The sequence below is a fragment of the Sus scrofa genome, chromosome 13 (assembly GCF_054392235.1).
Source record: "Sus scrofa isolate SSC_HxYL_T2T_F1_AM1 chromosome 13, Sscrofa_HxYL_maternal_Yorkshire_Landrace_v2.0, whole genome shotgun sequence".
Lineage (NCBI taxonomy): Eukaryota > Metazoa > Chordata > Mammalia > Artiodactyla > Suidae > Sus > Sus scrofa.
Genome location: NC_139395.1, coordinates 48,968,775 through 48,994,557, shown reverse-complemented (window position 1 = coordinate 48,994,557; position 25,783 = coordinate 48,968,775). Strand labels below are relative to the sequence as shown.

Here is a 25,783-nt window from a genome sequence, read left to right as displayed (position 1 = left end):
ATCCTGGAGCATCTGTCATGGGAGGGGAGGGAGTCACAGCAGGGAGCAGGTGGCCTTGAGTGGCCTTGAGCCCAGAAGACCAGCACAGGCTCCCAGGATATGCCCTTGAGCCTTAGGGATGAGGGAGGAAGTGGCTGCCGACCCCTGGGAGGGGGGGTTCACCAAGGCAGGAGGAAGGTGTCCCTGTAGGCCCCTCATTATTGGTCCAGCCACCCAAGAGGGCTGGGGACACTATGGCGATCAGGGCATTTTGATGGAGACACCTGGTTTACGGATCCCTGAGATAAACCAAGAAACCTCCTTTTATAATGACATAACAGGGTAGGGTTTGGAGTCTGACAAACCAGGTCTCTTCAGCTCAGGCTCTGGAGACATGACCAAGCCTCAGTTTCTTCGTCCATAAAATGGTGCTTCCAGTAACTCCTTTCTCAAAGAATGCTGTGAACAATTGAGATTTCACACATGAAACTGAAACATGAACGGCTCTGCTTTAGCAGCTCAGGTCCCACCAGAGGCTCCAAATTCCTCCCCAGAATCCCCTCAGGGCCCCTCCCCATAGGAGAAGATAGGCAGCCCTCAGACCCTTGGTGCAGCCTGGGGCAGACTAAGCTGAGGTCTGAGGGGAAAGACAAGGCCTGGGTGGGGATAAGGAGCTAGGAGAGCCGGGTGGTGGTCCCCTCCTGGGTGGGACTGCTGGCCAGCCCACAGTCCCTTACCTCGGGCCTCTGAGCCACAGGGATTGGACTGGCTGAGCACCTCAGTCACCCTCTGCACCCCCACCCTGGCTCCAGCCTCCTTCCAGGCCAGCTTGGCCTTTGGCCCCAGCTCCTCTGACAAGAAGAGAGGGAGGACACTGGGCCACCCTCATCTCAGACCATTTTTAGCCCCCAAGGAACTCGGCGTCCTCCCAGCAAGGGTGCGTGGGTCGTAGCTGGGTATTAATAGCTCAGTTGACTGGGACTTTCGCAGCCAAACCCTGGAGGCCTTGCATCCTGGGCGGGCTGGGCAGCCCTCTCCTCGTCCACACATCCTCCACTGGCTCTCGTGCATTCCTGTCCCCCAGGTCTTCTCTCACCTCCCTGCAGCCCTCACCCTCTTACACATGCTGGTTCCCCTCTTGGCTGAATCTCCCTGTGCTCCCCTTGGGGAGGAGGAGACCTCCTGGGTCAGGGCCCCAGCAGTGGGTGAATGGCTGAGACTGGTCCATGACCAGGCCCCGTGGGAGATGAGAACAGAGAGGCCTGTGATAAGGCTTCCTCCTTGGCACCCTTCTCTGCCTGCTGGCCTCTCATTCCTGCTTGCCTCCTCCACCCCAACTCCCCCACCAGCTGCTGTGTGGGCTCATCCCCAAATCTCTGGTCATGCTGGGCCCAGAACAGAGAAGAGGCAGGAAAACTCAGCTGGCAGAATGGAGGCCTGGAAAATGTGCCCAGGACGATGCTGCCTGCACATGGCTCAGGTGGGACAGCAGATGCCTGAAGAGCCTGAAGGACCGCCTCTCGGGGCAGTCTGGGAAGTGAGAGGACCCTGGGCAGTGACTGGGGACCTAGGGCCTCGCCACAGTTCTTCTTCTGAGACCCCCTCCAGAAAGATCAGCACACAGCTGATGTTAACCTCTGACCTCTGACCCTACCTCAGCCTGAGTCCTGACCTTGACCCCAGAGAGCCTGGCTCATCAGGTTCTGAGTCATGGCCCCTGCCCTCTGAACCCTGACTCTAAGCCAAGACTGGACTTCTGACCATTGGACAAGACTGAAGCTCAACCCTCTGATCTCTGACCTCAGCTCCAGTTTAAGTCTAAGCCCTTAAGCTCAAGTTGAATGTGGGCCACCATCCTCTGGTTCCCACTCCAGACTGAGTATTCAAGCCAGTTCCAGGTTTAGCAAGGACTGGTCCCTTCTTGCCTTTCTGAGCCTCAGTCCTGAGCTTATCCAGTCTCCTAGCTCTCTACTCAGCCTGGAGGAGGCCCTGAGTGCTCCTCACAATCCCTCAGCCACCCCCACCCCAAGTTTTGAAGCAAGCTGACACAAGGAGCACATCACACTAGGCGATTTATGACTTGGACGAGCAGAGGCCTGAAACATATGCTATTTCTGGGCTGGATCTTGTTGTTTGGACCAGGGGGAAACACAGCCCACAGCAGAGGGAAGGGAAACACAGATGGGCAGATGGGCCCTCGTGTTCCCAGACACCACATGGTGGGGCACAGGGGCCCCAGGTGACCTGGGGCTGGGGCCATGCTCTTCTGGGGCAGATAAGCAGATGTGCCCATTCTGACCTGGAGGAAACAAATCATGAAAAATGGGACACTCTCCCCAACTCCTGCACATCGTTTTCTTTCTAGCTGCAGATCCCATACTCCCAGCAGCTCAGAGTGGAAACTGGGTCCAAGTCCCATCTCTCCTCTCCACAGACTGTGAGCCCTGGGGCAGGTCGCTTAGCCCTGGCCTCCAACAACGTCAGCAGCCTCATCTGTAAAATGGGGATGTGACGCTACTTCCTCGTGGGGTTCTATGAGGACAACCAGAATCTCGGCGGCAAAGGCCCTGTGCATGCCTGGCACATGTCAAGAGCTCACTATAGAGGCGCTCCTAAGATTTTATCAAAGATCAAAGCCCAGCTGTTCCATTTGGAGGGTCAGTAGCCTCCCCCTTCCATTCCCACTGCAGGATTCCTGGGGGACACAGTTTGGAAACCCTTGACCTAGATTCTGGGCTGGCAGTAGGACCAAAAGTAGCATTAGCTGATGATTACAGGAGCCGGAACAGCATGGAATTTGTCAGCGTGGAATTAGGTCACAGAATTCTTAAAACAGAGGAGCCACAGAAGCCAAAAAAACTCAACATCTGAAGGCATAGTGATCTCCTGGGCCAAGAGTGGTGCGGGCCAACCAAGAAAGGATGGATTCCTGGCCTTGGATAGCAGACTAGGGCACCATCACATGCCCATGGGCGTTTCCTACATGTCCTGGAGCATCCAGAGAGGTGGAGAGCCTCCAGTTGCACCACCATCTCCAAAGCCCCACATTTCCTGGAGATTTCCTGCTTTCCCACTGTCACTCTGCTCAGGTGACTGGAAGGCCAGCTGCTCCTGGGCCTCCCTTCCCAGCCAGATTACCTCTCTGACCCCTCCCAGGGGCCCTTGGGGGCAAATCCCAGGGGCCATCCCTGCTGCCACCAGAGGCCCTGCAGAGGCTTCGGACACACTGGTGACCTTAGGCCTAACCTTTTCTCAAGAGCAAAGCGAAGGAGCTGGCCCTGTGGGAAGAAGGTGAGCACCGCACACTGGGGACCCACTGCACCAGGCGTTTCATGTCCATCACCTCTGATTCAGGAAACAGAGCTGGACGGGGGAGTGACATGCCCAAGGCCATGCAGCTGGGAAATGGCAGGGGGAGGATTTGCCCTAAAGCTGCTGCCCTGAGAGGAGAGGCAAGAAGTGAAGTCCCAGGAGTGGACAGGCTATCCTCTGTGCACAGCAGCAGAGACCTACAGCCAGTACAGTCTGCTCCCTGATCTCTGGGGGCTCCCAGCCTCCACCATGACCAGCTGAGCCCCCACCCCTGGTGCCATTCCCACTCGACCTTTCCAGGTGGCTAATGAGGGCCCCAGCACCACTCAGTAATTGGCTTCATTAGGCGGCTGGGGCTGCCCAGGGGATGGGGTGGCGGATGCTGGGCCCCATGGGGACAGGCCAGACAGCCTCCCGTTAATTACCTGAAAAATCAGACAATTAGGCCTCCTGCCACCCGCCTGCCCACGTCCTGCTGGCCCCTAATTACTGACGGCTGCTAAGCAGACCGGGAGTGACCTGGATTTGGACTGAGGACCAGCCACTGCCATCTCTCCCATCCCCCACTCTGCATCTATCACAGGCTACAGACACAGAGAGCTGGGAGGAGAGTTCTCTCAGGGATCTTCCTCTGGTCCCCCTTCCCCACCCATTATGTCTCCTGCTGAGGGCAGCTCTGGAAGAGAAGAGATGGATGCCGGGAGCCCCAGTGGTACTCAGGGAAAACGGGTGGGCTGCTAGGGAAAGAGTTGACCCAGAAAGGGGGGTCCAAGAGGTGTGGGGGCTGATGAAGTGGCTGACCTCCCCCTGGGCCTGGCTCCTCCAGGGGAAAAAAATGCTGAATTGTGTTCAGGAGTAGGTTGGAGCAGAGACGATGAAGCTGAGAGCTTTCCTGTGAGCCTGGCCCTGTGAGGCTGCAGGGAGACCTGGGCCTGCCCTTGGGGAGACCCCCTCACTCAGAAAGAGATGGACCTAGATGAAGTATGACCAGGGTACAGCTTGTGTTGTTGGGAGAGGTGTGAGGGAGGGGCTTGGCCTGGCTGAGGTGGTCCTGGAAGACCTCCCAGAGGTGATGACTTTTAGGCTGAGCTGCATGAGGGGTGCACTACTCCTGGCAGAGAGAACAGCACATTTGAGGGCTTAGAGGTGTGTCCTTTTCTATTGGAAGCAGTGATAGACAAAGAGGCAGGGTACCTCCTCAGCAAGTATCTACCATGCACCAGGCCACTGGTGAAGGCGGCTAGACTGGCCCTGCCCCAGGAGGGCTGAGCAAGGGAGCTGGGACGGAGAGGTGGGGATGCAGGCACAAGGAAGACAGATATGACCCCAGGACTCACACAACTTACAGTCTTGCAAGGCATGTTTTGTTCCTGTTCTTTTTGCTATTGTTTTGCTTTTTAGGGCCACACCCAAGGCATATAGAAGTTCCCAGGCTAGGAGTTCAATCGGAGCTACAGCTGCCAGCCTACACCACAGCCACAGCAATGCCAGATCCGAGCCGCATCTGTGACCTATATACCACAGCTCATGACAATGCTGGGTCCTTAACCCACTGAGTGAGGCCAAGGATCAAACTCATGTCCTTGTGATCCTAGTCGAGTTCATTACTGCTGAGCCATGATGGGAGATCCTTGCTCCTGTTCTTATGTCATGTGGTAGGTTACCAGTGTCCATTACATGATATGTGGCTGGCTGGCTGGATGGAGGGAAGGATGGACAGACAGAGGGACGGATGGCAGACTGAGTCCCTCAGGTGAAGATGAAGAGCCTGAGACAAAGCAGACCTGTTACTTCCCATCTTCTGCACCTTCCTCTTCTATTAATGTAGCAAAAGAGCCCTGGGCCAGAAAGAGGAGGGATCTTTCCAAGCACTCTGCACTTCTCTCCATTGCATTTTATCTCCCCAGCTGGCTCTGGCTCTCCTAGACGTAGGGTACCCTGTCCCATCTACCAACCTGCCACTCCAAGCTAATTTGACCTTTGCCTGCTGATAAATGAGAGAATAACCTTGTGACATTCAGCTTGGGGAGACTGAGGGAGGACAGTGGGACATTCAGCTGGAGAGATTGAGGGAGGACAGTGGCCCAGGGGTTGGGATTCCTTCTGGATGAATGTGATGGAGTATCAATGAGAGGAGGCAGGGAGGGGAGCTCAGCCTCCAGAGCTCACCCACTTGGGTGGTCAAGTAATGGTGTTTATTCCTCATTTATCTCTTTAAATATAATGTAAAGGAATATCTGTGACAGTGCAGAGTAATATAATGGACACTGGTAACCTACTGTACAACACAAGAAAGGACGGAAGTGTGCCTCACGAGACTGTAAGTACCATGAGGCCTGGGGTTCACACCTGTCTAGTGCCTGCATCCCTGCCCCCCAGCGCTACGAATAGCGCCTGGCACCCCACGGCAATAGTCATTCATCCATAGAATCTCCTTGTGCGTGCCATTCCTATCCGACTCCTGCCTCCCCCAGTGTCAAGAATCTCATTGTGGAGCAGCAGAAATGAATCCAACTAGGAACCATGAGGTGTTGGGTTTGATCCCTGGCCTTGCTCAGTGGGTTAAGGATCCGACCTTGCCATGAGCTGTGATATAGGTCACGACGTAGCTAGGATCTAGCATGACTGTGGCTGTGGTAGGCCAGCTGCTACAGCTCCGATTCGACCCCTAGCCTGGAAACCTCCGTAACTTGTGGGTGCAGCCCTTAAAAAGACCAAAAAATAAATTAATTAATTAATTAAAAGAATCTCGGTTTATCACTTTTGGCTTTTTGCAAATAATTCTATCATCTACATGCAAACACCTAAAACAATACTGCTTAGTTTTACTTTCAGGGGGGCTTTAGAAAAATGGCTTTGAACTGAATGTAGTTCCCCGCAATCTGTGTTCTTCACTCATCGTTATGGTTTAGGACTCACCCATGTTGCCGTGGGAGTTGATTTCTTGATTCTCCTGTTACTGGATATATGTGTTGCTCTTAGCTTCTCCTTAGGAAGAGTGCTGCTAAAAACAACCCCAGGGTGGGGGAGATTCTGTTATCTTTATTGTTATCACCTGTCTGGTTCCCATGCCAACAGAGTTCACGCTCCTTCTTCTCCCCTACCTGCCTGCATACACAGGCACTTCCCTGGCACACTGGTGCCTCAGAACAAGGCTCCCTGTGACCTGAGCCAACCCTGGAAGGGCAGGGATGGGTAGGTCTGGGTGGGGGCTGCTGCAGCAACTCCATAAGTCTTATATCTGGATCTATACCCATGCATCCCACCTTGAGGCAACCTCATAAGTGCATGTGACTCTATGTTTAGAACAGGATGAAAAAGAAAAACAGACTCTGTAGTCAGACAGTCCTGGGTTCAAAGGTCCAGTTCATTACGCACAAGCTCAATGGCTTCTTCCTTCTGAGCCTCCATGTTTCCTCATGTGTAAAGTGGGAGTAACCTTAAGACTGCCCTCACAAAACATTATAGAGAGCCTGTGAGTGCTCAGCAGCAGGCAGGGGTAGCTGACATTGTCGCCACTGCTGTTTTCCCTACTCCTGTTTCAGCTTCTTTTACTTTTAATCTAAGGGCCTTTCAAGGGCATCTAACCACAACCCCTAAGGATGAGGAAGCTGAGGCACAGAGAAGGAAGGGCTCCTACCCAGGGCCCTGTTGTTCCCAGCCCATTCCCTGCTGCAGAGCTGATTGTTCCCCCACCAATCAGTGTGTGCAAGGGGCAGCTTTGCCGTCCCCTCTCACCAGGGTACCCTGGACCTCCCCTTGAGCCTCTTGTGTTCCCTCTCCCACTCTGTCCTGGCTCTGGGGTATGAAGGTGGGGATGGCAGAGAGAGCAGCACCAGGAGGCCACCAGGGCCAGCAGCTTACTTGCCTGGGTCCCACAGTTATCTCCCTTGTCCCATGGACACCCAGAGCCCCCACCCTCCCTTCCTTTGTGCAGAGAAACAGAGATCCTGCCTGGCTTAAGTCCTCCTAGGCCCTGACACAGCCTCCATCCTGCTCTCAGGGGTAATCACCACGTGGTCTCTCAGCCCTGTAAAAAGGGGGTGACAGGGACCCTTATCCTGCCTCTCCAGATAGAGAGAGCAGGTGGGGTTGGGAGAGGAGCCCTTGGTGTGCCCAGGAGTCAAATGCTTAATTTTGCCATTGCACCCAGTTTTCTGATGAGGAGCTGGGGCCGCTGTGTCACACTGCAGGGAAGGAGAGCCGGGACAAGGAGCCCAGATCTGCGCCCCCTGCTGTCACTGCTTGCACTTAACACCACTGAGCTGTGCGTGGGGGTCTCCTTCAAACACAAACACAGACTTCCTGCTGGAAGGAGCCCATGATTACCACCCAGCCAGGCTGGTCTCTGCCACCGTGAAAGGCCAGGGATCAGGACGAGCCGTCACCCCCAGCTCTGCTCCAGAAGCACTGACCTCTGGGAGAAGGCCTGGAGAGAAATGGGTGAGAAAGGGCCGGTTCCCTTTAACATCCCACACCCCCTCCCACCTTGCCAACACCCGCTTTCCTCCATCTCCTCTCAGGGAACCCCCTGTGGCTGCCGCTGCAACATTCCCTACAGGCTCCGCCCCCGCAGCCCCCAGGCCCCGCCTCCGCGCCAGTAATTCGAGCTATTTTTAGCCAAGCCGCATCCTCCAAGAGATTCAAGTCAAGGGGAAGCCACCCCCGCGCCTCCAGGAGCTGCTTGCAGAAAAAAGATCGATTAAAACCAGTGCTTCCAGGGTTCTTGCCAGAAAGGCAGCCAGCGCTGAAACAGGCGGAGCCAGGACCCTGGGCCTCTCACTCCCGGTGTCAGGGACGGGATGTTAGGAGTGGCCAGGGTCCCCCACATGCCCCTCACTGCCCCCACTTAGCAGCTGTTCTGAGTGCGCCTTCTCAGGGCACAGTCCCCGTCATCGCTGCCGGCAGTGAGGAGGCCTTCCCTGGAGCCATCTGCACTCTCCCATCCCCCACTCTGGGCACCGGGCCTTACCGGTGGACAGCTCTGGTGTTTCCAGAGGAGATACGGTGGCAGGGACGGAGGGACCCAGGTTTCACGTGCCTGGCCTTCCGGCTGGTTCAGTCCTTGTCCAGGGGGCTATCAGATGGGACAGAGACTGTGGGCCAGGTCCAGTAAGCACTTGGCATGGAAGGGTCCCTGGAGCCACACCACAACCTCTAGCGTAGTAGATGGTACCCTCATCCCCATCTCACAGGCCAGGTCACAGAGCCACAGGAGGACAGTCTGCTCAAGGTCACACAGCTGCTGAGTGTTAAGGTAGCATCTGGGTCACACCCTACAGCCTTCACCAGTGGACAATGACTGCCTGAGAATGTGACGACCAACTACTGAACAAGTGTTGGGGGGGACACAGGAAAGAAAGACTGACAGTGTTGTATTGGGGGGGTTGCTGTATTTGGACCCACCTGCTGTGGGTGCCACAGCACTCTCTCCCAGAGGCTTGCTCCTCAGGTGGCCCTCTTTTTCCCAAGGTGTCATCAGTGTGAGTCTCAGGCAGCATCCAAGTCCAGAAGAACTTCCAGGAGTGGCCTGGAAAGAGTGGGTGGAGAAAGACCTGGGTGATCCTGGCCTAGTCACTTTACCTTCCTGAGCCTCAATTTCCTCATCTGCAACATGGGATTAACAAAAGAAGCCACTCTACAATGGTAGTGAGGACCAGTGACAGCTGACTCAGAGCTCCTAGCTCTGGGCTCTAGCAGGATGCTCCCTCCCCCCCACACACACCCCCACCCCCTTGCCCTGGATTTAGGACCGCCCTCACTGCTGGGAGGTGAGGATGCTCACTGTGAGCCAGGCATCTGAGGCTTTGGGGCACAGTGACAGCCTGGGGAGGCCCTGATCAGCCTCCAGAACCTGAGAGCCATAGGGAGCAAATGCCAGCTTGTGCCCATTCGGCCCACTGTATCCTCCCACCTCTGCCTGACTTCCCATGGCCTGCCGTCAATCCCCAGCAGCATCCCTCCTCTCCCAGGAAGGCTTCATAGTTCCTCCTCCAAACTCCAGAGGCTCCTGCCTAGATGGACACCTCTCTCTTCTGCCTCTTGGGATGCTGTACCTGCAGCTTCCTCCTGCCCCAGGCCCTCAGGCTCTGCACATAGTAGATGCTCAGTAGCCCTCACCCAGCAGACAGAAGGGATCCAAGCTTAGGGCCTCATAGGGCCCATCCTCCAATGTCCAGTGTGTGCCAGGGGTCACTCTGTTTGTTCCATCACAGAGACTCTCCCCCAGCCTATGTGGCTGATCCCATTTTATATGGGACAAGGGTGACAGGAGGGCAAAGGGCAGCCCATGAGGAGTTGAGTGATTTGCCCAGGGACCCATGTGGAAAGTGTGACACTTGGGCCAAAGCCTGTTGTCTAGGGCCACAAGCCCATCATGCTCACTCAGTAAGACCTTTAGGTCCCTAGCTCTCCTGACTGTGCCCTTCTTCAGATCCCCAGCTCCTTTCTGCTCTTTCTGGTGTCCCTTGTTCTATGAGGGCAAGGGCAGGCCCAGAGCCTTACCCAAACCCCACCTGCATGGGGTGCAGCTCTGCTGTGCCTCATTGCCCAGTTGTTAGGATGCCCCCAACTCCCTGGCTCTGACCACTCTGGCTCCCTGCCCGACTTTGCCACATACTCTTTGTGTGTCCTTGACAAGTCCCTTTTCCTCTCCAGACCTCAGTTTCCCCACCCACAGGCTTGGAGAGGGGAACCAGGTGATCTTCAAGACCCCTGCCCCAGTGCTGTTTTTCTCAGTTCTGCCAGGGGCTCTTGGGTCGCTGCCTGTGTCTTCTGGGAGAGGGTAGGGACTCAGAGTTGGGAGCTTGAAATCTTAGGGAGGTGACAGTCCCCTTGTTCATTCAGAAGAATTCTTACAAAGGCGACTTCACCCTGCTTTCTCCTCGCTTCAAGAATCCTGAGGCGAGGGTAGTCCTGGGATCCAGCCCCTGGGGCCATAATCGGGCCAAGAAAGGAGACCTCCCCTACCCCAGCATCTCTTTAGCCCAGGCTAGGAAGGCAGATAGGTGAGAGGGGAACCCAGGCAAGATGGGGCTAAAGGAGAAAGGGGAGCTGAAGGGGCCACAGCTGCCATGGCAATGACATTGCTGGCTCTACTGGAGGCTGCTTAAGGGGAGGAAAGGGGTCCCTCCCATTCCTCTGCTTCATTCTTCCTTTTCAGATGCTCTTTTTTTTTTCACCTCAGAGACAGAGGTGAGAGTTGGAGGAGCCCTTTAGAGGTGTGGTCCTGCCCTGTCTAGCCCCCTCGCACACCCACCTACACCATCCCTCCCTTCCTGGTGGGTCAGTCATCGGTGCTGCCCAGCGTCTCCTCCTTCACACCCCGCCAGTCCTTGCTGCCTGAGGCCCAGGCCCGCAGACCCCTGCTCCACCCCCAGCTGGCAGAAGTCTGCCCTCCCCCCAGGGACACTGCCACCACCACCACACCCATTTCTAGGAGGGGCCAGTGGGTCTGAATGGAGGCAGGGCTAGCACAGAGGATGCCCCCACTCTGGGCATCTGTTAGCCATAGAAGCCAGGAGCTTCTCCCAGGTCACAGGACTCCTTCCATGACCTCCTTGGGCACACACCATCACATGCTCCTCTGGTCCTGGGGGGGCATCTGGACCACAGTAGCTCTTCATTTGGCTGTGGGACTTTGAGCAGGTCATGCCCAGGGACTCCCTCTCCCCAACTGCAAAACAGGGTGATGAGAACCCCAGCACCTCCCAAAGCTGCTGTGCAGTCTCAGGATGCCCAGCAAGGCCCAGGAGGCTTCCTGCCTGCTCAGCACTCCCTCCACTGCCTGTCCCTCCACTGTCCCAAGTGAGGAGACCGAGGCTCAGGAGGCGAAGTCACTCTACTGGGTGAGCAGCAGTTAGAACTTAAATCGAAGCCTGTCTAATGTCAAAACCTGTTCCTTTAACCTCAACAGACATAGTCTCCAGTAACTCTGACGCGAACCAGCAGGGGCTGTGCCCAGGGACACCTGCAGGTTCCACTTTCTCTGCCCTGATCCTCCTCTAGGGGAAGATACCCTACAGCACCATTACAAGGAGCCTGAAGCCAGGGGAGACTCAGCCCACCCAGAGAACCTGCCAAGGATGGGCAGACAGGGGCTTGGTCCATAGGTAGGGGGAGGGGTGGAGTGGGGGCCAGAAGCAGGGCTGTGAGAGGTCTGGGAGTCTCAAAAGGCTTCTTCCCAAAGGAGAGGAGCTCCAGCCAGACTGCGGCAGCACCACCCCATCCATAGTCCCATGCTGCCCCCATGTGGATGATGGGCTCATATTCCTGGTGGGGACACTGCATCACTTCTGGGCCAGAAGCCCCCAGAGGGAAAATCAGTGGCCTGGGCCTGTGAAAGCGTCCCTAAGGGTGAGAGCAATGCACTGCACCTCCAAGCCTCTGTAGGACCTGTCCTCCCTTCCCGAGAGATCCTGGGCCCCAACCTGGCATTGCACACTGGCTATCGCCTTTCTTTCTCCCAGGAGTTTCTAATCCTAGACTCTCAGAGAGAAGAGAACTTTGGAGTTGTATTTTCCAGCTCTCCATCCCATATTTCAACTTCTACCTCCAGTAATTCCTCACATCTGAGAGCTTGCTACCTCTGGGTGCAGTCCATAGTTTGGAGGATATTTTGATTGCACAAATGACCCTCATCCGTGGAGCTGGTTTTTGCCTCCCTCAGTCATAGCTCTGTCTTCTGGGGCCACAAGACCCAGATGGCTTCTCACTTGCGGATTTCTAAGCAGAGCCTGCTCAGGTGCCTCTTCTTTGTCCCTCCCCCTCCCCATCTTCTCTCCCACAGATAAAATAACCTATTATTGTGTTTTGTTTTGTTTTTGTTTTTGCTTTATGGGCTGCACATGTGGCATATGGAAGTTCCCAGGCTAGGGGTCAAATCAGAGCTATAGCTGCCGGCCTACACCATAGCCACAGCAATGAAGGATCCGAGCTTCATCTGCAACCTACACCACAGCTCACAGCAACACCGGATCCTTAACCCAGTGAGGCCAGGGCTCAAACCTGCAACCTCATGGATACTAGCTGGGTTTGTTACTGCTAAGCCAAGTCAGGAATTCTTCACAGCCCCTTTTATCTGGGCACACTGGTAGTCCCTGTCCCTCTGAAATTTCAGGACAGAGGGGACCCAGCACCCCTGAGACTGTCACTTCCCTCCATCCTGGACCTTCCTTGGAGCCTATCCTCATTTTCAGCATTCACTTGACACTAACCTTCTTTCTCTAAGCCATGTCTGCCTCCCCAGAGGTCTTGTGGGGAGAAAAGAATGACTGGGATGAACAATGAATTTGCACCTAATGTATACTCAGCACAGTGTAATTATCCAGTTTAACTGATGAAGGAAATTAAAGGTGATTCAAAGAAATGGAAAACTAGCCCATGCTCTTAGGAAGAATTAATGTGGTTAAAATGGCCATATCACCCAAAGCAACCTGCAGATTTAATGTGATCCCTATCAAATTAGCCATGACATTTTTCACAGAACCAGAAAAAATAATTCTAAAATTTATATGAAACCATAAAAGATCCAGAATTGCCAAAGCAATTCTGAAGAAAAAGAATAATGCGTGAGCATAACCCTCCCAGGTTTCAGATAATACCACAAAACTACAGTAATCAACACAGCATGGTGTTGGCACAAAAACAGACATATGAATCAATGGAACAGAATAGGAAGCCCAGAAATAAACCCACACACCTGTGGCCAATTAATCTTCAACAAAGGAGGTAAGAATATACAATGGAGAAAACAGTCTCTTCAGCAAGTGGTCTGGGAAAGCTGGACAGCCTCATGTAAATCAATGAAGTTAGAACACTCCTTCACAGCATACACAAAAACAAACTCAAAATGGCTTAAAGACTTAAATATAAGACAAGATACCATAAAATCCCTAGGAGAGATCATAGGCAGAACATTTTTTGACATAAATCGTAGCAATGTTTTCTTAGGTCAGTTTCCCAAGACAATAGAAATAAAATTAAAAATAAACAAATGGGACCTAATCAAACTTCTGAGCTTTTGCACAGCAAAAAAAAACCTGAGAGAAAGTAAGAGACAAGCTATGGGTTGGGAGAAAATGTGTGCAAATGATGCAACTGACAAGGGCACGGTTTCCAAAATACACAAACAGCTCATACAACTCAGTAACAACACCAAAAACAAAACAACCCAATCAAAAAATGGACAGAAAGGGAGTTCCTTTTGTGGCTCAGAGGGTTATGAACCAGACTAGTATCCATGAGGATGCGGGTTTGATCCCTGGCCTTGCTCTGTGGGTTAAAGTATCCAGTGTTGCCAAAAGCTGTGGTATAGATTGCAGATGCAGCTGAGATCTGGTGTTGCTGTGGCTGTAGCTGAGGCCAGTAGCTGCAGCTCTGAATTAACCCCTGGGCTGGGAACTTCCATATGCCACAGGTGTGGCCCTAAAAAGAAAAGAAAAATTATCAAAAAGTTCTCACTGAAGCTCAGCGGGTTAAGAATCTGACCAGTATCCATGAGGATGAGAGTTTGATCCCTGGCCCCACTCAGTGAGTTAAGGATCCAGCATTGCTGTAAGCTGTGGTGTAGGTCACAGACATGGCTCGGATCCAGTGTTGCTGTGGCTGTGGTGTAGGCCAGAAGCTGCAGCTCCAACTCAACCCCTAGCCTGGGAACTTCCATATGCTGTGGGTGGGGCCCCAAAAACAAAAACAAAAAATCCAGTTTAAGCCCATTAGAAAATTACTGTTTTTATCTTCAGATTATACTTAGCACTGAGGCTTAGACAGCAGAGGTCTGGACCAAGCAGAAGAGTTGACTTTTATCTCTGTGACAACACCTGATCCTTAACCCACTGCACCACAAGGGAATTCCCTTTATTTTTTTAATGTTAGAAACTTCTTTGACATCTGGTGGTATTTACTGACCTCTTCTCAGAATAAGAATTTTAAATGAATAAAATAAAATAGAATTACAAAGAATTTTTTTCCTTTTTATGGCCACATCTGCAGCATATATAAGTTCCTTGGCCAGGGATTGAACACACGCCTCCACAGCAACCCAAGCTGCTACAGTTGGATCCTTAACGCACTGCACCACAGTGGAAACTCCTTTATGAAAGGGAAAGATATCTACGAATTATGACTGAATGAATAAAATCAGGTTACAGAAGACCCTGTAAAAGCTCTTTATACGTTTTTGAAAAAAAAGAGAGAGAGAGGTGGGAGAAGAAAGGAAGGAAGGGAGGAGGGAAGAAGAGGGACAGAGAGAAAGACAGAGGGAAGGAGGAGGGAAGGAAAGAGAAGAAAGAGAAAGAAAGGTGGTGGGAAAACTATCTCTCTTTATGCAGAGGCCTGGCCCTACCATATTTCTCACTTTGAAAAGCATGGCAGGCCAAGGGCTGCAGACCATGGTCCCCTTTAGCCCCCCGAATGGTCCCCTCAAATAATGACCAAAGTTCCTCATTCTTGTTAGTGCCTCCTCCCTTGCTTGACAGCCAGGATTGCACCCTGGGCCTGTCCCCACAGCAGCTGCAATGGTACCGCACGGCCACATCCATCTCTGAATCTGCCTCCCTGTCAGACTATGGCTGTCTGCTCACTGCTTACTCTGTCACTGTTAAATCAACCTGACAACATCAAGTCCTCAGCAGGTGTCACTGCTCACTTTTTAGGAGCTGTGAGAGCTACTGCCTAGTTGGAAGGCCATACAATGGGGCAGCCTAGTTCTTGAAAGCTGGGGCAGCTGTTATGTTTTGCTGGGGTCCCCTACTCTGCTTGCTTCCCTTTCTCTAGGTGCATCAGTCAAACCTTCTCCTCCTTGTCCCAACTTCTGACTCCACTCCCTGGAGCCTCATGCCACTCCCACCTCCTACAGTCCTCCCCCTGTTCCCAGCACCCCTCAGACACTTTGCTCCTGCAGAGACAAGTTTCTTTTTGCCCTCAATTACTTCTTTGTTGACACTAGGTCACCCTGGGAGCATCTGAGCCTGCTTTTCATTCTCAGCACTCACACCTGCCTAATTTCTCTCCTTCATCTCAGCCATGTTTAATTAAGGAGCCACCTGTGTGTCCTGCCTCCGCATCCTCCTTTTCCCTTCACTCCCCAACTCTGCAAAATGCTTCTGGCCCTCCAAGAACTTGCTGCCAAGGAATGTCCATTCAGTAAATATTTATTAAGCTACTGTTTTACATCAAATGCAGCGTCCAGGCAATGGGAAAATGAAGGTAACCAAACCAGTCCTGAACTCATGGTGCTTGAGCCAATGAACACATACACAAGTAAATTTAAAAAACCCAAAAAACAGGAGTTCCCATTGTGGCTCAGGGGAAACGAATCTGACTAGCATCCATGAGGATGCAGGTTCGGTCTCTGGCCTTGCTCAGTGGGTTAAGGATCCAGCGTTGCTATAGGCTGCAGTACAGGTCACAGACACAGCTCGAATATGGCGTTGCTATGGCTGTGGTATAGGCAGGCAGCTACAGCTCCGATTCAACCCCTAGCCTGGGAACCACCATATTCCGAAGGTGTGCCCCTAAAAAAGAGGAAAAACAAACAAACAAAAACCCATGAGTAGGATCAAAATGGCAGAGTAAGATGGAGCATTCACCCCCTCCTACAAACACATTGAAAAAAAATCTACATGTAGAATGATTGACACAGAATATCTACTGAATGCTGGCAGAAGACCTTAAACCTCCAAAAATGGCAAGAAACCCTCTACATAACTGGGTAGAACAAAGAAACAGAGAGAGAGAGAGAGAGAGAAGGAATCAGACAGGACTAGCACTCCTGAGAGGGAGCTATCAAAGAGGAAAGGAACCCACACCCCTGGGAAGCCACCTAACTGACAGGGAGATCAGATAAGACAGAGGGACCTGAAGGCCTCAGAGAAAAGTGCAGCAGTTGGACTGAGGAGGGCAAAGCAGAGAAAGGGCCACACAGACCTTCAGTACCAGCTCCTAAGACACCACAGCCTGAGATGTTCAGAAGGGGGCTGGGCACTGAGACTCAGGCTCTGGAGGTCAGCTCCGGGAAGAGAACTAGGGTTGGCTGTGTGGAGTCAGCTTGAGGGGTTAGGAAGCGGTGCACCAAGGGCTGAGGGTAGAGCGCCACAGCCAAAGAAACCCATGAGGAGGTCTGGGCCCGCAGGAGAAGCAAGCTGCCATTGTTTGGGAGGATAAGAGGAAGAGGGGTGGACTGTCATAGGAATATCTTTTTCTGTGAATGCATGGACTCTCGGAGGGCAGAGCTATAGGCAGCAAGGTGCCTCTTGCACCAGCTGCAGGGGCAGTACCTCCTGCATTGTCTAAGCATGGCAGGGTGCCTCTTGTGTGGTTTACAGGCGGTCAGAGCAAACTCAGACTCCAGAGGTGGACATGGCCTGTCACCACTAGGGTTCCATGAACAACCACCACCTATGGCCCCAATCACCTCAGAGGTTGGCACAGAGGAGGGCACTGCAACCAAGCACCACCTGTTGATGCTCTCACTTCTATGGGAACACACATTCCCTGCCACTGCCACTACCAAATGCTCTGGGTGCTGCCAACACCTGCCTGAGGATCACTGCAACTTCCCAGGGCCCTGCAACTAGAAGCAGCCTGTGCCATCTTTCCATGGGTCCTTGCCACTGTCAAGGGTCCAGCAACCAGGTACTGGCTACTATCCCTGCCCACTGCCCCCATCTCCCTAGAAGCATGTGCATCACCCTATCAAGGGGATGACAGCCTGCACACAAGAGGAATGAGACAGCAAGCATTCAAAAAAGGAGCCCTGGAGTTGCTGTCATGGTTCAGTGGTAATGAACCCAACTAGTATTCATGAGGAGGCAGGTTCTCTCCCTGGCCTCGCTCAGTGGGTTAAGGATTTGGCATTGCCGTGAGCTGTGGTGTAAGTCACAGATGAGGCTTGGATCTGCACTGCTGTGGCTGTGGCTGGCAGCTGTAACTCTGATTTGATCTCTAGCCTTGGAACTTCCATATGCCATGGGTGTAGCCCTAAAAAGATAAAAAATAAATAAATAAAAATAAGCACAGCCCTCATGCCCAAAATAAATAGTAAGCCCTCACAAAATACCCAGGGGCGTGCTTGCATATAAACAGCCCCCCAAGACTACAGTAGTAGTTTTCCCTAAACTTACAAAATAAGAAAAATATAAGCAAAATGAAGAAGCTCAGGAACCATTCCCAGTTAAAAAATAGGAGAATTCACCTGAAGGAACAAACAATGAAACAGGCATCTTCAGTCTAACAGACACTGCTTTCAAAATGGAGATAGTGAAATATTAAAGGAATTGAGTGAATATGAAAGAATTAAGAGCGGATATGAACAGTAATGAAGATTCCTTTAGAAAGGAACCAAAAAATATGAGGAGTCAAGAAAAATTAGAAAATTCATTTGCAGAGATGCAAGCTGAGTTAAAGGCACTGAAGAGCAGAATGAATAATGCAGAGGAATGAATTAGTGACTTAGAAGACAGAATAATGGAAATCACTCAATCAGGACAGCAGACAGAAAACCAAATGAAAAATCATGAAAGCAATATAAGACATTTATGGGATAATATGAAGTGGGCCTAGCTATACACAATAGGGATTCATGAAGGAGAAGAAAAAGAAAAGGAGATTGAAAGTATATTTGAAGAAATTATAGCTGAAAACGTTCCAAATCTAAAGGAAACAGGTATCAAGACCCAGGAGGCACAGAGGGCCCCAAACAAGTTGAACCCAAAAAGGCCCACACCAAGACACATTATAATAAAAATGGCAAAACGTAAGATAAAGAGAGGATTCTAAAGGCAGCAAGAGAAAAACAAAATGTTAATTATAAAGGAACTCCCATAAGGCTATCAGCTGATTTCTCTACAGAAACTATAGGCCAGAAGAGAGTGGCAAGATATATTCAAAGCTCTAAAAGGGAAAAATGTGCAGCCTAGAATACTCTACCCAGCAAGAATATCATTTAAAATACAAGGAGAAATAAAGATTTCCTCCAACAAACAAATACTGAAAGAGTACAGCAATACTAAACCCATTCTAAAAGAAATACTGAAAGGGCTCCTCTATTTTTTTCTTTTTCTTTTTTTGCTTTTTAGGGCTGCACTCTAGGCATGTGGAAGTTCCCAGGCTAGGGGTTGAATCAGAGCTACAGATGCGGGCCTACGCCACAGCCACAGCAAGGCAGGATCCAAGCCACACCTGTGACCTACACCATAGCTCACGGCAATGCTGGATCCCCAACCCACTAAGCAAGGCCAAGGATCAAACCTGCATCCTCATGGATACTAGTTGGATTAATTTCCACTGAATCACAATGGGGACTCCCAGAAAGGGCTCCTCTAAGTAAAAAAGAAGTAAGAAGAAATAGGATGGCAGAAATCACAATTGGAAAGTAATCACTTAAATAAGCCAGAATATAGATCTAAAAGAGAAAAAAAAGAGCTACTGTAAAAGCAACAATAAACAGAAGTAACAGCAAAAGGATAAACATGAAGATGTTTAAAAAAGGACATTAAAATCATGAAATGTGGGGACAGAAAATAAGAAAATCTAGACTTTTTTTTTTTTTTTAGAATGGGTTTGAGCCTATACGACTATCAGGATAAAGCAAGCAGATATAGGAAGGGGTTAACATACTTGAAAAACAGGGCAACCACAAATCAAAACCAGATAATACATTCTCAAAAACTAAAAAGAAGAGGACACAAGCATAAAATAAAAGGAAAACATCCGACAACAAAAAAAGAAAGGAATAAAGGAAAAACACAGAATCAACTGGAAAACAAAGTTTAAAATGGCATAAATACATATTTATCAATAATTACTTTAAACGTCAATGGATTGAATGCTCCAATCAAAAGACAGAGGAGAGAGTTCCCATTGTGGCGCAGCAGAAACCAATCCCACTAGGAACCATGAGGTTGCGGGTTCAATCCCTGGCCTTGCTCAGTGGGTTAAGGATCCGGTGTTGCCATGAGCTGTGGTGTAGGTCACAGATGCGGCTCAGATCTGGCACTGCTGTGGCTCCGATTAGACTTCGCCTGGGAACCTCCATGTGCCACAGGTGTGTCTCTAAAAAGCAAAAAAAAAAAAAAAAGAAAAGAAAAAAGAAAGACAGAGTAGCAGACTGGATAAAAAAAACAAGAGCCTACAATATGCTGCCTGTAAGAGACGCACCTTAGGGCAAAAGACACATACAAATTGAAAGTGAGTGGGTGGAAAAAGATATTTCATGCGAATGGAAAAGACAGGAAAGCAGGAGTTGCAATACTCACATTAGAAAAAATAGACTTTAAAATGAAGGCCATAAAAAAAGACAAAGAAGGACACTATTTAGTGATAAAAGGATCAATTCAAAGAACAGATGTTACACTCATCAATATAGGAGCACCCTATACATACAACAAATACCAACAAACATAAAAGGAGAAATTGATGGGAATACAATAATAGTAAGAGACTTCAACACCCACTCACATTAGTAGACAGATCCTGTGGACAGAAAGGCGGAGTTCCTGTCATGGCTCAGTGATAATGAGCACCTAGTATCCATGAGGATGAAGGTTCAATCCCTGACCTCTCTCAGGGGTTAAGGATCTGGCATTGCCATAAGCTGTGGTATAGGTCACAGATGTGGCTCAGATCCCGTGTTGCTGTGGCTGTGGCTGTGGCTGGCAGCTGCAGCTCCAATTCAACCCCTAGCCTAGGAACTTCCATATGCTGTGGGTGCGGCTCTAAAAAGACAAACAAACAAACAAAGAAAAGAAAATCAATAGGCAACATAGATCCCAAATGACACAATAGAAAAGTTAGACCTAAATAATATTTTCAAGACATTATATCCAAAAAGATCAGAATACACATTCTTTTCAAGTGCAAATGGAACATTCCCAAGGATTAACACACATAATGGGGCACAAAACTAACCTGAAGAAATTTAAGAGCATAGAATTTATTTCAAGTATCTTCTCTGTCCACAACAGCATGAAACGAGAAATCAACCACAGGAAAAGATATGATTAAAAAAAAGTCTATCTGGAGACTAAACAACATGCTAATAAAAAACCAAAATGGGGTGCTCACTTTGGCAGCATATATACTAAAACTGGAATGATACAGAGAAGATTAGCATGGCCCCTGCACAAGGATGACATGCAAATTTGTGAAATGTTCCATATTTTTAAACAGTATGGACATACCTCAGAAAACTAAATATAGAACTACCTTATGACCCAGCAATCCCACTCCCGAGCATATATCCAGACAAAACTTTCAGCCAAAAAGATACATATACCTGTATGTTCATCACAGCACTATTCACAATAGCCAATACATAGAAACAAACTAAATGCCCACTGAGAGATGAATGGATTAGGAAGATGTGGTACATATACAATGGAATACTACTCAGCCATTAAAAAGGACAAAATAATGCCATTTGCAGCAACATGGATGGAACTAGTGACTCTCATACTGAGTGAAGTAAGTCAGAAAGAGAAAGACAGACCCCATATGATATCACTTATATGTGGAGCTTAAAATATGGCACAAATGATCTATCTACAAAACAAAAATGATCATGGACATGTAGGACAGGCTCATGCTTGCCAGGGAGGAGGGGGAGAGAGTGGGATGGATTGGGAGTCTGGTGTTAGTAGATGAAAACTGTTGCATTTGGAGTGGACTGGCAATGAGATCCTATTGCAAAGCAAAGGGAACTATATATCTAATCACATGATGGAACATGATGGCAGATAATGTGAGAAAAAGAATGTATATATATTTATATTTGGGTCACTTTGCTGTACAGTGACAGAAGACTAAATCAATCATAATAAAAAAATTTTTTTATTTATTATTTTGTCTTTTGAGGGCTGCACCCGTGGCATATGGAGGTCCCCAGACTAGGGATCTAATCAGAGCTGTAGCCGCTGGCCTATGCCAGAGCCACAGCAACACCACATCCGAGCTGCGTCTAAGACCTACACCACAGCTCACAGCAATGACGGACCCTTTAACCCACTGGGTGAGGCCAGGGATTGAACCTGCAACCTCATGGTTCCTAGTTGGATTCGTTAACCACTGAGCCACGACAGGAATTCCCCCTAAAAAATTTTTTAAATAAAAAAAAAAAAACAATGGGTCAACGAGGAAATCAAAAGGGAAATTCAAAAATACCTTGAGACAAATGATAATGAAAACACAACCATTCAAAATCTATGGGATGCTAGCCAAGACATGGAAACAACCTAAATGTCCATCAACATGGAGGAGTGGATAGAGAAGATGTGGTACACACACACAACGGAATGTTACTCAGCCATTAAAAGGGAAGAAATAACAGCATTTGCAGCAACATGGATGGACCTAGAAATTATCATGCTAAGTGAAGTCAGTCAGACAATGAGACACCAATGTCAAATGCTATCACTTACATGTGGAATTTAGGAAAAGGACACAATGAACTTTGCATAACAGATACTTACTCACAGACTGAAAAACGTATGGTTTCCAAATGACACGTTGTGGGGTAGGGGGATGCACTGAGGGTTTGCTATGGAAATGCTGTAAAATTTGGTTGTGATCATTGTTGTATACCTATAAATGTAATAAAATTCATTAAGTAATTTAAAAAAAACCGAAATCTATGGCATGCTGCAAAAGCAGTTCTTAGAGGGAAGTTCACAGAGATACAGGCCTTCCTCAAAAAAGAAGAAAAATCTCAAATCAACAATTTAAACTACCACCTAAAGGAGTTCCCGTAGTGGCTCAGTGGGTAATGAATCCGACTAGGAACCATGAAGTTCGATCCTCAAGCTCAGTGGGTTAAGGATCCAGCATTGCCGTGAGCTGTAGTGTAAGTCACAGACGCAGCTCAGATCCTGCCTTGCTGTGGCTGTGGCGTAGGCCAGTGGCTACAGCTCCAATTAGACCCCTAGCCTGGGAACCTCCATATGCCGCAGGTGCGGCCCTAGAAAAGACAAAAAGACTAAATAAATAAATAAATAAACTACCACCTAAAAAAATTAGAAAAAGAACAAACAAACCTAAAGTCAGCAGAAGGAAGGAAATCATAAAGATCAGAGAGGAAATCAATAAAATAGAGATTCAAAAAATAATAGAAAAAAATCAGGAGTTCCCATCAGTAGCGCAGCAGAAACATATCCAACTGGGAACCATGAGGTTGCAGGTTCGATCCCTGGCCTCACTCAGTCTGGCATTGCTGTGACCTGTGGTGTAGGTCGCAGAGGCAGCTTGGATCTGGTGTTGCTGTGGCTGTGGAGTAGGCTGGCAGGTGTAGCTCCAATTTGACCCCTAGCCTGGGAACTTCCATATGTCACAGGTGTAGCTCTAAAAAGAAAAAAATAATTACCCAGAAGTTCCCATTGAGGTTCAGCAGGTTAAGAATCTGACCAGTATCCATGAGGATGAGGGTTTGATCCCTGGCCTCACTCAGTGGGTTAAAGATCCAGCGTTGCTGTGAGTTGTGGCATAGGTCACAAATGTGCCTCAGATCTGATGTTGCTGTGGCTGTGGTATAGGCCAGCAGCTGTACCCCTGATTTGACCCCTAGCCTGGGAACCTGCACATGCCACTGGTGTGGCCCTAAAAAGACAAAATAAAAAATAAAAAACAAAAACAAAAGACAACCTACAAATGGGAGAAAATAGTTTCCAAAGATGCAACCAACAAGGACCTAATCTCCAAAATATACAAACAACTCATACAACTCAGCAGCAGAAAAACAACCCAACTGAATAACGGGCAGCAGACCTAAACAGACATTTCTCCAAAGAAGACATACAGATAGCCAACAGGCACATGCAAATATATGCAACATTGCTAATTATTAGAGAAATGCAAATCAAAACTACAATGAGGTACCACTTCACACAGGTTAGAATGGCCATCATTAGTAAGTCTACAAATAACAAATGCTGGAAAGGGTGTGGAGAAAAGGGAATCCTCCTACACAGTGTGGGAATATAAATTGGTACAACCACTATGCAAAACAGTATGGAGGTATCTCAATAAACTAAACAGAAAACTACCACATGACCCAGCAATCCCATTCCTGGGCATATATCCGGCCAAAGCCTTCATTAAAAGAGATACATGCACCATTATGTTCATTGCAGCACTATTCACAATAGCCAAGACATGGCAACAACCTAAATGTCCATCGAGGAATCCCCTTCCTGGCTCAGCGAACCCGACTAGGATCCATGAGAATGTGGGTTTGATCCCTGGCCTCACTCAGTGGGTTAAGGATCCAGTGTTGCTGTGGTGTAGGTCGCAGACTCAGCTCGGATCCAGTGTTCCTGCGGCTGTGGTACAGGCCAGTAACTGCAGCTCCAATTCGACCCCTAGCCTGGGAACTTCCATGTGCCCTGGGTGCAGCTCTAAAACGCAAAAATAAATAAATACATAAATGTCCATTAACAGATGAATGGATTAAGAAGATATGGTACATACACACAATGGAATACTACTAAGCCACAAAAAAGAATAAAATAATGCCACTTGTAGCAACATGGATGGAACTAGAGACTCACACTAAATGAAGTAAGTCAGAAAGAGAAAGACAAATTCCATATGATATCATTTATATCTGGAATCTAATAAATCACACAAATGAACTGTCTACAGAAAAGAAACAAACTTATGGACATGGAGAACAGACTTGTGGTTGTCAAGTGTGGGGGGAGTGGGATGGACTGGGAGTTTGGGGTTAGTAGATGCAAACCATTGCCTTTGGAATGGATAAGCAATGAGATCCTCCTGTATAGCACAAGAAACTATATCTAATCACTTGTGATGGAATGTGATGCTGAAAAAGAATGTATATATATACATATATATATGTATAACTTTGCTGTACAGTAGAAATTGACAGAACATTGTAAATCAACTCTAATTTAAAAAATTCAAATAAAACCACAAACATAACTAGAGTCTAGGAAAGTTCTATGAAGGAAGCAAACAGAATGAGAGGACAAAGAGTAACTGGAGAGATGCAGCAGAGGGTCTCTATTTTTTAATTTTTATTTTTGTCTTTTTTGCCATTTCTTGGGCTTCTCCCGTGGCATATGGAGGTTCCCAGGTTAGAGGTCTAATCGGAGCTGTAGCCACCGGCCTACGCCAGAGCCACAGCGGAATCCGAACTGCATCTGTGACCTACACCACAGTTCACTGCAACGCCAGATCCTTAACCCACTGAGTAAGGCAAGGGATCGAACCCGAAACCTCATGGTTCCCAGTTGGATTTGTTAACCACTGAGCCATGATGGGAACTCTGAGGGTCTCTACTTTAGATAGGGCAGCCTAGAGAGGCCTCTCCAAGCAAGCACACCATCCAAAGAGCAAGGAGAAGGTGGTTCTGGAGGAACAGAAAGCAAGTACAAAGGCCCTGAAGTAGGAACAGGTATTTGTGCTAGGCAGCAAAGAAAGAGGTCCATGGGTTTGTAGAGAAGTGAATGATAAGGAGAACACTGCCAAGGTTAGAGGCGGTAAAGAATTTATTTCCAGTGCAAAGGGAAGCCTTTGCAGACTTTAAGTGACCAGATCTGATTTGTATCTTAAAAAGTACCCTCAGGGCCCCACTGCTCTGTGGAAAATGTATGGGTAAGAGGTGAAGAGGGCAATAGAGTTATTAGGAGGCAACGTTTACTCATCTTGGATGTCAACAGGCATATCACATTTAATGCATCTTAAAAGAAACATCTAGGAGGGGGTGGGAATGAAAAAATTAAAAAGAAAATAAACAGAAATATCTCCATCATTGGCGCCCTCAAAACAAAGCAACAAGACACCTGTCCCTCCCCCAGTCTCCCCTATTTCTGTAAACAGCACTATCATTCATCTACTTATTCCAGCCCAAAACTTAAGAGCTACACTGGCCTTCTTCCTCTTCCTCATCTTTTGCATCCCAAGCCCAGTCTAATCTCTTTCCTTATCCACTGCTAAATCCCCACTGCCTCCGCACCCGCGACTCCAGGGGCCATTACTGCCCTGTGATGTGTTGCACCAGACTCCCCACAACTCTCCCTCCTCTCCTCTGCTCCCTATAGTCCATTCTCCACGCAGTACCCTGAGTTGCTTCTTTTTTTTTTTTTTTTTTTTTTTTTTGGCTGCACCCACGGCATGCGGAAGTTCCCAGGCCAGGGCTCGAACCCACGCCACAGCAGGGACCTGGACCACAGCAGTGACAACGCCGGACCTTTACACCCTGAGCCACCAGAGAACTCCGCCAGAGGTGCTTTCTAAGAATACAAATCTCCTAGCACTCCCCTCCTAACATGTATTCCTCAGCGACTTTCTTTGCGTTCAGGACATTTAATGAGACCTGGGACCCAAGTCCAGAAAGAAAAGAAGGAAAAAGGAGAGGGGCGGGTAAAACCTGAAGGAGCGAGGCCAACCTCGAAGCACCGCCTTCGCATCAGACTTGTACCCTGCCGAGTTTAGGAACCTATTTTCACGGCGCCGGAGGAAGCTTTTTCAGTAGTACCTT

At 49.1% G+C, this 25,783-nt stretch overlaps 1 long non-coding RNA gene and 1 other non-coding gene across 6 annotated transcripts; one reads left to right on the top strand and one right to left on the bottom strand.

Annotated features, from left to right (window-relative positions):
• Nucleotides 1-279: 279 nt before the first annotated feature.
• LOC146397330 (uncharacterized) lies at nt 280-25,749 on the bottom strand. 5 transcript variants are annotated; one of them, XR_014823206.1, is made up of 5 exons: nt 25,692-25,749; nt 21,759-21,870; nt 8,698-8,821; nt 6,211-6,292; nt 280-438 (listed from the first exon to the last, which is right to left on the bottom strand). It is a non-coding gene; the product is annotated as an uncharacterized LOC146397330 (long non-coding RNA). The 5 variants fall into 5 exon arrangements; XR_014823205.1 differs by lacking the exon at nt 21,759-21,870 and having other exon boundaries at nt 6,211-6,295; nt 25,673-25,749; XR_014823204.1 differs by lacking the exon at nt 21,759-21,870 and having other exon boundaries at nt 25,673-25,749.
• Nucleotides 20,348-20,454, top strand: LOC146397331 (U6 spliceosomal RNA). The gene has a single exon (XR_014825379.1). It is a non-coding gene; the product is annotated as a U6 spliceosomal RNA (small nuclear RNA).
• Nucleotides 25,750-25,783: the final 34 nt, after the last annotated feature.